General features: G+C 39.0%; 1 long non-coding RNA gene across 1 annotated transcript; it reads left to right on the top strand.

Annotated features, from left to right (window-relative positions):
* The first annotated feature begins 500 nt into the window (after nt 1-500).
* LOC149208659 (uncharacterized) lies at nt 501-10,582 on the top strand. The gene is made up of 3 exons (XR_016252146.1): nt 501-742; nt 10,271-10,335; nt 10,551-10,582. It is a non-coding gene; the product is annotated as an uncharacterized LOC149208659 (long non-coding RNA).
* Nucleotides 10,583-12,336: the final 1,754 nt, after the last annotated feature.

Below are 12,336 nucleotides of genomic sequence, written 5' to 3'. Positions count from 1 at the left end.
TGTTCAGTTGAGAAATTTTTTCATTGTTCTTGTTCCAATTCAATCATTCAATTTTCATGAGAATTGTCACATTTGCAAATCTCGTTCTGGACACATAAAAAAAATTAGAGTTGCACATGAAAACAAGCATGAAAAATTTCTCAAATGAAAATATAGAATACTTTTAAGTTTTAATACCATCAACATCAATTTATTTATTTTATTTTTTTGTAGATACATTATTTTATATCATGGTCACTATGCCATTCAAGGATTTATCAATATCTTATTCTCCATGTTATGTTCTATATACTCAATAACATTTTTACGCCATAAGGCGTTCCCTCTGAGAAAGACATCCCTAAAATGTGATGTGTGTGATGCTGAGCCATTGATTCTGTGTTAGACGATTAGGGTGTTTTCCGCCGTTGATTTAATATGTTTTTTTCATGGAAAAATGTCTTTTTTTCCCACCGGCTAGAAGACAGAGAGGGAGGATCTGGCTATGGGCTATGAAACGCTAGGCCTCCTGGCGATGAGACTCTGGCAATGACTGAAACGTGTCTTTCTTCCCTGCATTAGGGCCGCGTAGCCCGTGTAGCCTTGTGGTTCTATCCCAAATCTGTTTAAATTTATGCACGGTACAGATCTGTTTTGTACATTTTGAATGAAACAGGTCGGTGCTGCTGCATATCAGGGTGAGGAGTTGAGGAAACAGGTCGGTGCTGCTGCATACATAGAGTGCAGCTCAAAGACTCAACAGGTATACCATCTGAATTTTGCATGTGCTTGTAGGAGATCCACAATTTGTTTCTGTTGGATCTCAGCAAGCTCGGTTTTGGCTTGCAGTTCCTGTTGCAAAATGGTAATTTGCTCTTGCATTGAATCAGACTGCCCAGATTTTTCATTTCTAAGATCCTCCTTTTCCATCGATAACTCAGAGGTTCCATCTCTAAAATTCTTCATCCCCTGCAGCTCACAGGATGCTTCAGTTCTAAGGCTGCTCTTGCCTTCCTCCAATAACAATTCTGCTTGCACATTGTTACATTTTTTCTCAATATGTCTCTCATTCTGTCTGCTCACTACAGGACTCTGTTCCTGCTGTTCTGATGATATACATTTCATTTTATGGGCTTCAAGTGTGGAAGCTCCACCCCATCCATAATTTTCCATTCCAGAGATCAGCCTTTTAGCCCCATCATTATTCTTGAGAGACCTATGCACATCCGTTTTGAGAGCCTTGTTCTCCTCTTCTAAACTGACGAACATTTTCTGCAAATCTTCAATTGCCCTCTAAAACTCCTGCCCTTTTCTGATCTCATCCGGTAATTCTGCTTCAATCTTAATTACCATTTTCTGGAAAACATCAGTACTTTCTGAAGATTCCTTTTGCATAAATTTTGAATCAATCTGTGATTCTAAATCAGTGTCTCCCATGGTCAGGAAACTGGCAGTATGCTCCCGTGAATTCATTCTCTGACCCAATTCGCCAATTGTCATGTTTTGAGGGATCTCATAATCTTCTTTCAGATTGGGAGTTCCCATATGAAACTGCTTCATATTCTGCTCCAGAATCCCATAGTCACCTCTGTTTTTCTAAGATCCAGTCCTTGGCCCTTCGTCCCTCTCTTTTAAATTCTGGAGATCAGGTGGCAATTCCAGTAGTTTCTCTATCAGGGCATCCGAATTTGCAGTGTCATAAATATCATCTGAACAACCATGACAAATATCCATGATGTTTGATTCACGCCCATCATCAAACCCATCTACTCGGTCTTTCTTTTTGGCCTGTTGACTATCCATACCTATAGAAGAAATGACAACTGTACACTTAGGCCTAATACTTTCAACACATAAATGTTGGCATTATGATGCATGTGTTGTACTTGATGGCAACCCTCTCATAGAATATTATCTCACTTATATACATTCAGATGAATCTACAGAAGAGATATCAGATGTGACATAATACATAGATGCAGGACAGCTCAAAGGAATCAAATGGCAAGTTCTTAGTAAGCTTTGCCATCAAGTCCAAAGGGGGAGATTGTTGGCATTATGGCTAAAGTGTTGTCCTTGATGGCAACCCATTCAGGTGATAGATCACAGTACTTCAAGTCAGCAGCAGAGATTGATGATCAACTATCAAATATTGAAGAAAATAAGGGGTACGCAGGTACACCTTACATAAGGTGCGTACACGCAGGTCGGTGTTACATAAAGTGCGTACATACCCGCAGTTATCCCGTTCAAGAGGTGCGTACCCCCAGTGCACACATTTCAAGGCAAATAAATTCACACGTGGGGTTTCTTATGTTTATCCTTTGGTATTTAGCCGACGGTTTTGTGTTATTATGGTGTCGGCTCGTGGTATTGATCCATGATTTGAGGAAGAGCTTTTCTATATAAAGCAAAGGAGATCATTTGGCTTGAGCATGTGCTTGGGTTGAACATCTTATGAGAGCTAGATCTGAAATATTATGATCTCTTAGGAGTAATGTCTAGATCTAAATAAGGCGAATCTACTGATGGATTGAGATCTCTTCGGCGCATGATCAGATCTTTAGATCTGACTGTCTGGGTTCTTCTTGAAGTCTTGAAATCATCTATGCCTGGAGGTACGCAGGTACAGTGAAAGAAAAGTGCGTATATACGCTGGCACGAAGCGTTTCAGGTGCGCCGGTACGCAGGCACAGAAGGGTTGCAGGTGCGGAGATCCGCAGGCAGTTCAATGGACTCAGAGCGAGGTACGCAGGTGAGCAGTTGACTACAGTGCGTACGTAAGCAGGCGAGCAGTTGAGCAGGGTGCGTACATAAGCAGGCGAGCAGTTGAGCAGGGTGCGTATGTAAGCAGGCGAGCAGTTGAGCAGGGTGCTTACTGTAAGCAGGTAGTGCATGGGTGAAGCTGCTTACTTCTCTTAAAATCTCTGCTTATCATTCTTATGATCTGGGTTGTTGAAGTGATGTTTGGTTCTGATATTATGTTCAGATAACAGCAGTAATTGAGTGAATGATTATGATTAACTTCAGTTTTGTTGGATGAATGGATCGGTTTAAAATGACTTATCTTCATGTGATCTGATGTACTAGATCTGGTTGATAACTCTCATAATATCATTGTATATGTATGGATCTGATGATTGGGTGATTCAGAAGGTTGTTTGATTATGAGCTTCAAAGTTGTTGTTGGGCCCAGTATGGAAACTGGATGAAATGTGGCCTTTCAGATTATGTGTTGTGCTTCAGTGTATCCAGTCTGAAAATTGATGAAACGTGGTACCTGGAGGAGAGAAGATTGTAGGCCAGCGCCTACGTACTAGTATCTAAGCTAGTACAAAAGCTAAGGGAGATCTTTGGAGCATTGTAGTAGGTAGCAGCCTGCGTACTAGTAAATGGATCAGCTAGTTCAAGAGCAAAGGGGGTTGTAGCTCCCATACTGGTATAAGACTGCACTAGTACAAATATTGTAAAAGGATTTTCTTATTAAGAAGAAGATTGAGATGACTTGCAGTAGGTGGTTTTCTCCCGCATTGGGTTTCCACCTTATATCATGGTGTTCATGTGTGTGCCTTATGTGTGATGATCTATTCTCTATTACTGCATCTGTTATCTGATAATATGGTTGATAATGTTCTAATGCACTCATTGAAGATCAATTAACTTAATCATAAGAAGTTATGGAAGTAGCATATATGAATCTGATCATGGAAATGAAAAAGTTTTATTAATGTGATAATACTGATTCACCCCCCCCCCCTCTCAGTATTATTTCCAACAATTGGTATCAGAGCAGGTCCTTTGATAGAAGCTTGATCGCTTGAAGGAGATCCGTGGAACAATGGGAAAGAAGCTTAAGAAGAAAGCACCTAAGAAAAAGAAGTCATCTCAGAAGAACTATGACAGTGGGAGAATCGATTGGGGATTAGGTATAAGAAGCTCTTCAGATTCAGAATTAGATTCAGAATCATTATCAGGTATGAATATATTATCCTCTGATGTTCCAGCTATCTTTCCTTCTGGAAGAGATGAAAGTGATAGTGAAACTACTGAATTTTCTCTTATGGGTGAACAAGAAAGATATCAAATAGAAGAAGAATTTAAAAGGCTGACAGAGAAAATTAGAGATCAACAAGATCTATTGAACAAAAGGGAATGTGATTTCAAAGAAGAAGCTACCAAACTAAAGGCCCAACTAGAAGAAGGAAACAAGGTAAGAAAGTTACTCAAGGACAAGGAAGACCAATGTCAAAAATTGCAGCATGAAGTGACATCATTAAGAAAAGAAGTCAACGAAAGAAGCACAACCATCAAGAAACTCAAAGATAGATCCAACTACTATGAAAATCTTGAAGCTACAATCCTCTCACTAAAAGGAGATCTTGAAGAATCAAAGAAACAGAATACAGATCTACTCCAAGCTATTGCAAAACAAGAAAACAAAGTCACCAGCTTAAAATATCAGCTAGAATGTGCCTTCCGAGTTCGTCAAATGCAGCAGGATCTGAATGAAGAACAAGAAAAGGAGATTCTCAAACTAAGGGAACAAATGGAAGAAGGAAGGAAAGCTGAAGAAGATTTGAAAAAGAAATCTCTTGAAAAGGAAGAACAGCTTCAGGTTGAGGTAAATATCTTGAAAGGTAAACTAGAAGAAAAGGATAAGCTTTTGCGATTTCACGATAGTTATAAAGTCTTGGATGATATTCTTAGTAGTCAAAGGTCTCCTGCTATAAAGATTGGTCTTGGTTTCCATGAATCTGTTGAAGGTGAATCTAGTTCACAAGGTGAGGCAAGGAACTCTAAAGAGAAATCTAAAGTGATCAACAAAGAAATGAAAGATCAATCTCATCATCAACCAAGAAAAGAGATTCCTCAAAGAAAATCCTTTACTCCTCCTATGAATAATGTTGAGTGTTATGTATGTCATAATCTTGGACATATTGCAGCTAGATGTAGAAGAAGAAGGGTTCAAGACCATTATGCAGACAAGTCATCTCAATCAAGGTATTTTTATGGATATTGCTTTGCTTGCAATATGTTTGGTCACAAAGCTGTTGATTGTTACAGGAGGAATATGAAACATATAAGATGTTATGCATGTAACAAGCTTGGACATATAGCTAAGGAATGCAAGAACAAAGTGTGGGCACCATATCAAAAGGAGAAAATGTCATCATCACGCTTGAAGATATGGAGGAAAAAGGAAGTACAGTCAGAAAAAGGTGGCACAGCACAATGTACAGACATACCAGAATCAGAGGGAGCTGAAAGTACAAAACTTCAGTGTCCTGAATCTCATATGCAAACTTCATAAAGGAAAGTCGCATATATACGCGAGTTGGATACTGCACAATCGCGTATATGCTTGTTTGAAGGCAGTAGGCAAGTGAAGTTGGAAGTGAATCTATCAGATCTGGGAATCTGACTGTCAGTGGCACAAAGGAGGACTGTTAATTTGGCCCTAATCAGAAGTATGCAGATCATTAACTGTGAAAGTGCGGGCGTACGCAGCAGAGCGTAAGACTGGGTGCGGATGTACGCAAGTGAAGGCACAGTCCCTGTGCGGAGGTACGCGGCTTATCAGAAGAGCATATGCGGACGGGCGCGGCGAGACAGAAGAAAAGGTGCGTATCATGATCCGTGGTACGCGGCGCGACAGAAGGATAACCTGCGTAGGTACATAAAAGTACGCGGCGCGATGGAAGAAAAGGCTGCGTGGGGTACGCGGCGCATCTGATGGAACAGCTGCGTGGGTACGCTCTGTAGTGGAAAACTATCTGCGTATGTACGCAAGGAAGCGGAAGGATCTTTGCGACTGTACGCAGGGGAGCAGAAGATGAAGTGCGTAGCTACGCAGGACAGATAAAGAACAACTGCGTACCTGTCTTAAAGCATTTATTGGCTGACTCTTCTTATTGATATGCATGATCAGATCTGACAGATGGCACAGGTTTAGGGGGAGCATATGTTCTTAATGCATTGTTGGCATTATGGTCCTTGGTGATGATGCTTATGATTCATCTTGCTATGGTTATGAGTTGTTCACATGGTTCTTGGATCAGATGGTGCTTGCATGGAGTCTTTATTATTCTTAGCACATATATGGATGAAGATTGTTGGCTGGATACATGGATGATTATTCAAAGTTGCATTGTTGGAGACATGATGATGATGAGATCTTACCTATATGATGATAGGTTTCGTTCATATATTGATTGATGCAGATACTTCCATTTGATGACTCTTAGTTCATGCAGATCTGGATGGCTATGGTGTTTCTCATACCTTGGAGATTCATGCACTAATACAAGTTGATATTGACAGATACTATGAAGCAAATCATACAGTGTTGATTGCTGATATTTATCTTAGAACACCTTTTTGCAGTCAGGGGGAGCTTGAGCATGAACAACACTATATAGCAGAGCAGACATCTCAGCTTGTTCTCAGAAAGAGAATTATCAGATTGGAGCACCATGGCATATACAAAGGGGGAGTTCATTCAAAGACTTCAGCAGATCTAGTTTATAGAGCATGTTCTTAGGGGGAGCATAACCCTTTGCCCTTGATGTCAAAGGGGGAGAGTGATTTGGTGTTGTTGCCATCAAGTCCAAAGGGGGAGATTGTTGGCATTATGATGCATGTGTTGTACTTGATGGCAACCCTCTCATAGAATATTATCTCACTTATATACATTCAGATGAATCTACAGAAGAGATATCAGATGTGACATAATACATAGATGCAGGACAGCTCAAAGGAATCAAATGGCAAGTTCTTAGTAAGCTTTGCCATCAAGTCCAAAGGGGGAGATTGTTGGCATTATGGCTAAAGTGTTGTCCTTGATGGCAACCCATTCAGGTGATAGATCACAGTACTTCAAGTCAGCAGCAGAGATTGATGATCAACTATCAAATATTGAAGAAAATAAGGGGTACGCAGGTACACCTTACATAAGGTGCGTACACGCAGGTCGGTGTTACATAAAGTGCGTACATACCCGCAGTTATCCCGTTCAGGAGGTGCGTACCCCCAGTGCACACATTTCAAGGCAAATAAATTCACACGTGGGGATTCTTATGTTTAACCTTTGGTATTTAGCCGACTGTTTTGTGTTATTATGGTGTCGGCTCGTGGTATTGATCCATGATTTGAGGAAGAGCTTTTCTATATAAAGCAAAGGAGATCATTTGGCTTAAGCATGTGCTTGGGTTGAACATCTTATGAGAGCTAGATCTGAAATATTATGATCTCTTAGGAGTAATGTCTAGATCTAAATAAGGCGAATCTACTGATGGATTGAGATCTCTTCGGTGCATGATCAGATATTTAGATCTGACTGTCTGGGTTCTTCTTGAAGTCTTGAAATCATCTATGCCCGGAGGTACGCAGGTACAGTGAAAGAAAAGTGCGTATATACGCTGGCACGAAGCGTTTCAGGTGCGCTGGTATGCAGGCACAGAAGGGTTGCAGGTGCGGAGGTCCGCAGGCAGTTCAATGGACTCAGAGCGAGGTACGCAGGTGAGCAGTTGACTACAGTGCGTACGTAAGCAGGTGAACAGTTGAGCAGGGTGCGTACGTAAGCAGGCGAGCAGTTGAGCAGGGTGCGTACGTAAGCAAGTGAGCAGTTGAGCAGGGTGCTTACTGTAAGCAGGCAGTACATGGGTGAAGCTGCTTACTTCTCTTAAAATCTCTGCTTATCATTCTTATGATCTGGGTTGTTGAAGTGATGTTTGGTTCTGATATTATGTTTAGATAACAACAGTAATTGAGTGAATGATTATGATTAACTTCAGTTTTGTTGGATGAATGGATCGGTTTAACATGAATTATCTTCATGTGATCTGATGTACTAGATCTGGTTGATAACTCTCATAATATCATTGTATATGTATGGATCTGATGATTGGGTGATTCAGAAGGTTGTTTGATTATGAGCTTCAAAGTTGTTGTTGGGCCCAGTATGGAAACTGGATGAAATGTGGCCTTTCAGATTATGTGTTGTGCTTCAGTGTATCCAGTCTGAAAATTGATGAAACGTGGTACCTGGAGGAGAGAAGATTGTAGGCCAGTGCCTACGTACTAGTATCTAAGCTAGTACAAAAGCTAAGGGAGATCTTTGGAGCATTGTAGCAGGTAGCAGCCTGCGTACTAGTATATGGATCAGCTAGTTCAAGAGCAAAGGGGGTTGTAGCTCCCGTACTGGTATAAGACTGCACCGGTACAAATATTGTAAAAGGATTTTCTTATTAAGAAGAAGATTGAGATGACTTGCAGCAGGTGTTTTTCTCCCGCATTGGGTTTCCACCTTATATCATGGTGTTCATGTGTGTGCCTTATGTGTGATGATCTATTCTCTATTACTGCATCTGTTATCTGATAATATGGTTGATAATGTTCTAATGCACTCATTAAAGATCAATTAACTTAATCATAAGAAGTTGTGGAAGTAGCATATATGAATCTGATCATGGAAATGAAAAAGTTTTATTAATGTGATAATACTGATTCACCACCCCCCCCCCCTCCCCTCTCAGTATTATTTCCAACAATAAAGGTATAGCCCCACATCTAGAAATTAAGTTCATGTTATATTTAAGATCAAAGAGAGCCATGGATGAATTTATTTGATCTTATGCAAAATACTTCATAGATAGACCTGCCAATTCTGAATATACAAATAGCAGCAGTGAATGACATAAGACCAGAACGTGTACCTAGACAATTTTCCCGAAGCAAGTTAGAATCCCTAGGACTGATATGATTGTCCCAGGTCCCTGATTGGGAACAACTGCAAGTAGTCTTCTTCATTGGATGGGTATCAGAGTTAACCAATATGCTGCTTTGGCAAGTATTCTCCATAAAAACGCTGAAAAAACAAACCTTGAAATGCAGAATTGAACTGCTGGAAAGCCAAACAATCGACAGGAACCTGGTAAAGGAGCCAGTATTTAGATGAACAGAAAATATTGAAATAAACAGAAATAAACAAATCAGAAGTCAAATACTGGAAGCAATATTTAGTCAAGCATTTGAAATAGGAATGGACTACATAGATCTCATCAAGTAAGTTTGGCCACATATATTGCTGGCCATTTTCTTCACACAGATAAATAAATTCCGCATTGAAAACTACAGGAAAATTATTACTGATTGGTCATACATCATAGTAATTTTGCGGAGGGCATAATCTACAAGACTGTATAATAAGAAGAAGAAACTCAGTAGAAAGTTTTCAATCAATAACAAATCCATTGGTTGTATTGCTGGACTATTTCTTTATCTTTAACTGCTACTCTAACAGAATCGATAGAATCTTTGGAAGAGAAGTCAGAGGATGTGAGCTCCTAGCAAGACGCAAAACTAATTCATCAATCATATTGAATTATACTTGATTTCTCTATTTTCTTGTCTTGATGAGCCACGAATTTTGATAAGTTAGTGTTCTTGTATCGCTGAAATTCAATAGGGCTTGTCATCTTGCTACTGTAGTGAGAAAATGCCACTTTTATATCCTCAATATGGCGTGTGCTCCTCTGATCTTGAAGCAAGTCTAGAATTTCATAATAGATAGTGCCTATGACCTCCATTGTTTTTATAACCTTCATGTTGAACCAATTCCCAATGCCAATGAAAGTACTCGGTGACTTCTAGGCATACCATTGATGCATCAAATGAGGTCATATCACTGAGGTGGAATCCAATATTGGAGGCCCAGTTCACTTGGAAAGATGGGTTAAATCCAAACCACTGGACCTTACCAGACTACTGAGCTGAGGAAAGTAATATTAAATCTAAAAATCAAACTGAGTTATCATTCCTTTAGTGCCTGCAGATATCAAACATAAGTAAATAGAAAATCCCACCTTCACTGCTCAGAGCCATCATTTCATTTAATTATTCATTCATATTAATGTACAGAAATTACCAAAGTAAATTCATAGGACTTCCAAATCCATCCAGAATAACTAACATAAAGCAATTAGCTATATCATGTTTACCTTTTGCCTGCTATTGCCCTCTCAATCAGATAGTATGATAATCTTGAACAGTTAACTTATTACTTCTCACTGAAAGAATTTCATCAGCATGTGATGTCTGTAAAATTGGTGAGTTCTCTGATGACATCTCATAGTTCAAGCATTTTACAAAAGAAGATTGAAAACATTCTAACCTCTGTTGCCTGCTCTACATTTTTGAAAACATTCCAACCTCTGCTGCCTGCTCTGCATTTTATGAGACAGATATCTAACTTGTCAGGCTGATTCAATGGTGAATTTTATTCACAATGCAGATCTTCGTGAAGATAAGCGTTATTTGGCCGACAATCTGGGTACTACACCAATAACAACTGCACAGGTATGTTTGTTTCATTTTGCTTACTCTCGATATTATATTGTTAGGTTGTTAATAATAAGGGCAATTCTAGTTTAGGTGAAGTTTCTTAGATGTTCCCATGTTTGGGATTTTAGCTTGCACAACTTTTGAATTTAGATGATGGACATGCTTAATAAAACTACATATACACCCTACATGCTCCACGAAAAGATATGAAGGTCTCTGTTTATCTTCAGGGTGAGGAGTTGAGGAAACAGGTTAGTGCTGCTGCATACATAGAGTGTAGCTCAAAGACTCAACAGGTATACCATCTGACATGTGCCATGTTCTAATTTCTGTTTATCTTCTCCAGTTTAATACTCTTAAATAGTGGTTGTAGTCACACTGTAAGGTGAATTAATATAAAGAAAAATTTCTATGTCTGATATTAGGGGTTTCAAAATGACCCGAAATTTCAAAATGAATGCCTACCATCTCAAAAGTTATTACATTTATGGCAACGTAAATATAAAGCTTTATACTGTAAATCCTGATAAACTGAGTTGGTAACAACTTCCTTACAATGTGTAGTAAGACCTGGATTTAGAAGAAAACATGCTCACTAAGGGCATAGTCTACCTAAAAGTTGAACGCTAGGGCTACATTATCATTTGCAATATCTCTTTTCACTTGCTGGACTATTTCTTTATCTTTAACTGCTACTCTAACAGAATCGATAGAATCTTTGGAAGAGAAGTCAGAGGATGTGAGCTCCTAGCAAGACGCAAAACTAATTCATCAATCATATTGAATTATACTTGATTTCTCTATTTTCTTGTCTTGATGAGCCATGAATTTTGATAAGTTAGTGTTCTTGTATTGTTGAAATTCAATAGGGCTTGTCGTCTTGCTACTGTAATGAGAAAATGCCACTTTTATATCCTCAATATGGCGTGTGCTCCTCTGATCTTGAAGCAAGTCTAGAATTTCGTAATAGATAGTGCCTATGACCTCCATTGTTTTTATAACCTTCATGATGATCATTACAACAATTCATCTTTCCACAAAACAGACCCTAAGTTTCAGGTTCCATGTTAATCGCTCTAACATGATAATTCATGACATCATATGCTAATTTATTTTTTTAACTATTTTCTTCTGCTTAATTTATATTTATGAGTTGAATTTCAATGGCGATGGCAGGGAGGAATGCAGAGCTGATGCGTAGCTCTGTGGAGTGTCTGAATTAGTCCCAAAGAAACGCTCATCCCCTATTCGAAATCCTTTGAGAAGAAAAATAAGTCAATAAACAACGAGTAATTTATGATGCATAACATGACTACAAAGCTCGGTGCTCCTCTAACTGTTTCATGTTTTTAATTTTCAATTTATCCCTTGAGTTTCTATCACTTAGGTCAAGGCTTGTATCTTTTTGAGGCCTCTTCCTTGCCAGTGAATTGGAACCCCACATAGGTATATGCTGTAGCGATCTCGATTCTCTACTTCATCCCCTGTAGATATGAGATGGAAGTATGATTGTTCTTAGAAGTACTGAAGATCATAACCTTAGTCTTGTTAATGTTTACAATGATAAGTCTATGTTTGGTATTGAAGATCATAACCTTAGTCTTGTTAGGGTTCACTGTCATAATCTCTTTTTGGTATTGAAGATTGTAACCTTAGTCTTGTTAAGGTTCAATGTGTACAAAATGAGTGGCTTATCAGCGTTACAAACTATCAGTCACTCCACAAACTGATATATTATCAAACAGATGTTCACCTTCAGAACAACGTAATTTAACAACAGTTTACATTTTCCAATTAGAAATTTCTTCACCGTGGTCAACCCACCCTCCAGCAAAGTGTAAAAAAATCCAGCTAAAGATGAAAATTATGAAAACCTTGTTCAGAAAACAAAAATTCCTGATGGCCTGGGTTCCACATCATATACAAGTGTGTTCCATTTGGGTTTTGGTCCTGATGGCCTGTCTATATTTGTGGTATCTGTTTCACTTTCCACTACCACATTACTTTTATCTAGTG

This window comes from Pinus tabuliformis, chromosome 1_2 (genome assembly GCF_031772625.1).
Source record: "Pinus tabuliformis cultivar Carrire ecotype Pingquan chromosome 1_2, CPIR1, whole genome shotgun sequence".
NCBI classification, from domain to species: domain Eukaryota; kingdom Viridiplantae; phylum Streptophyta; class Pinopsida; order Pinales; family Pinaceae; genus Pinus; species Pinus tabuliformis.
Note: the sequence above shows the minus strand (reverse complement) of the source record. Positions and strands in the feature narration are given on the sequence as shown.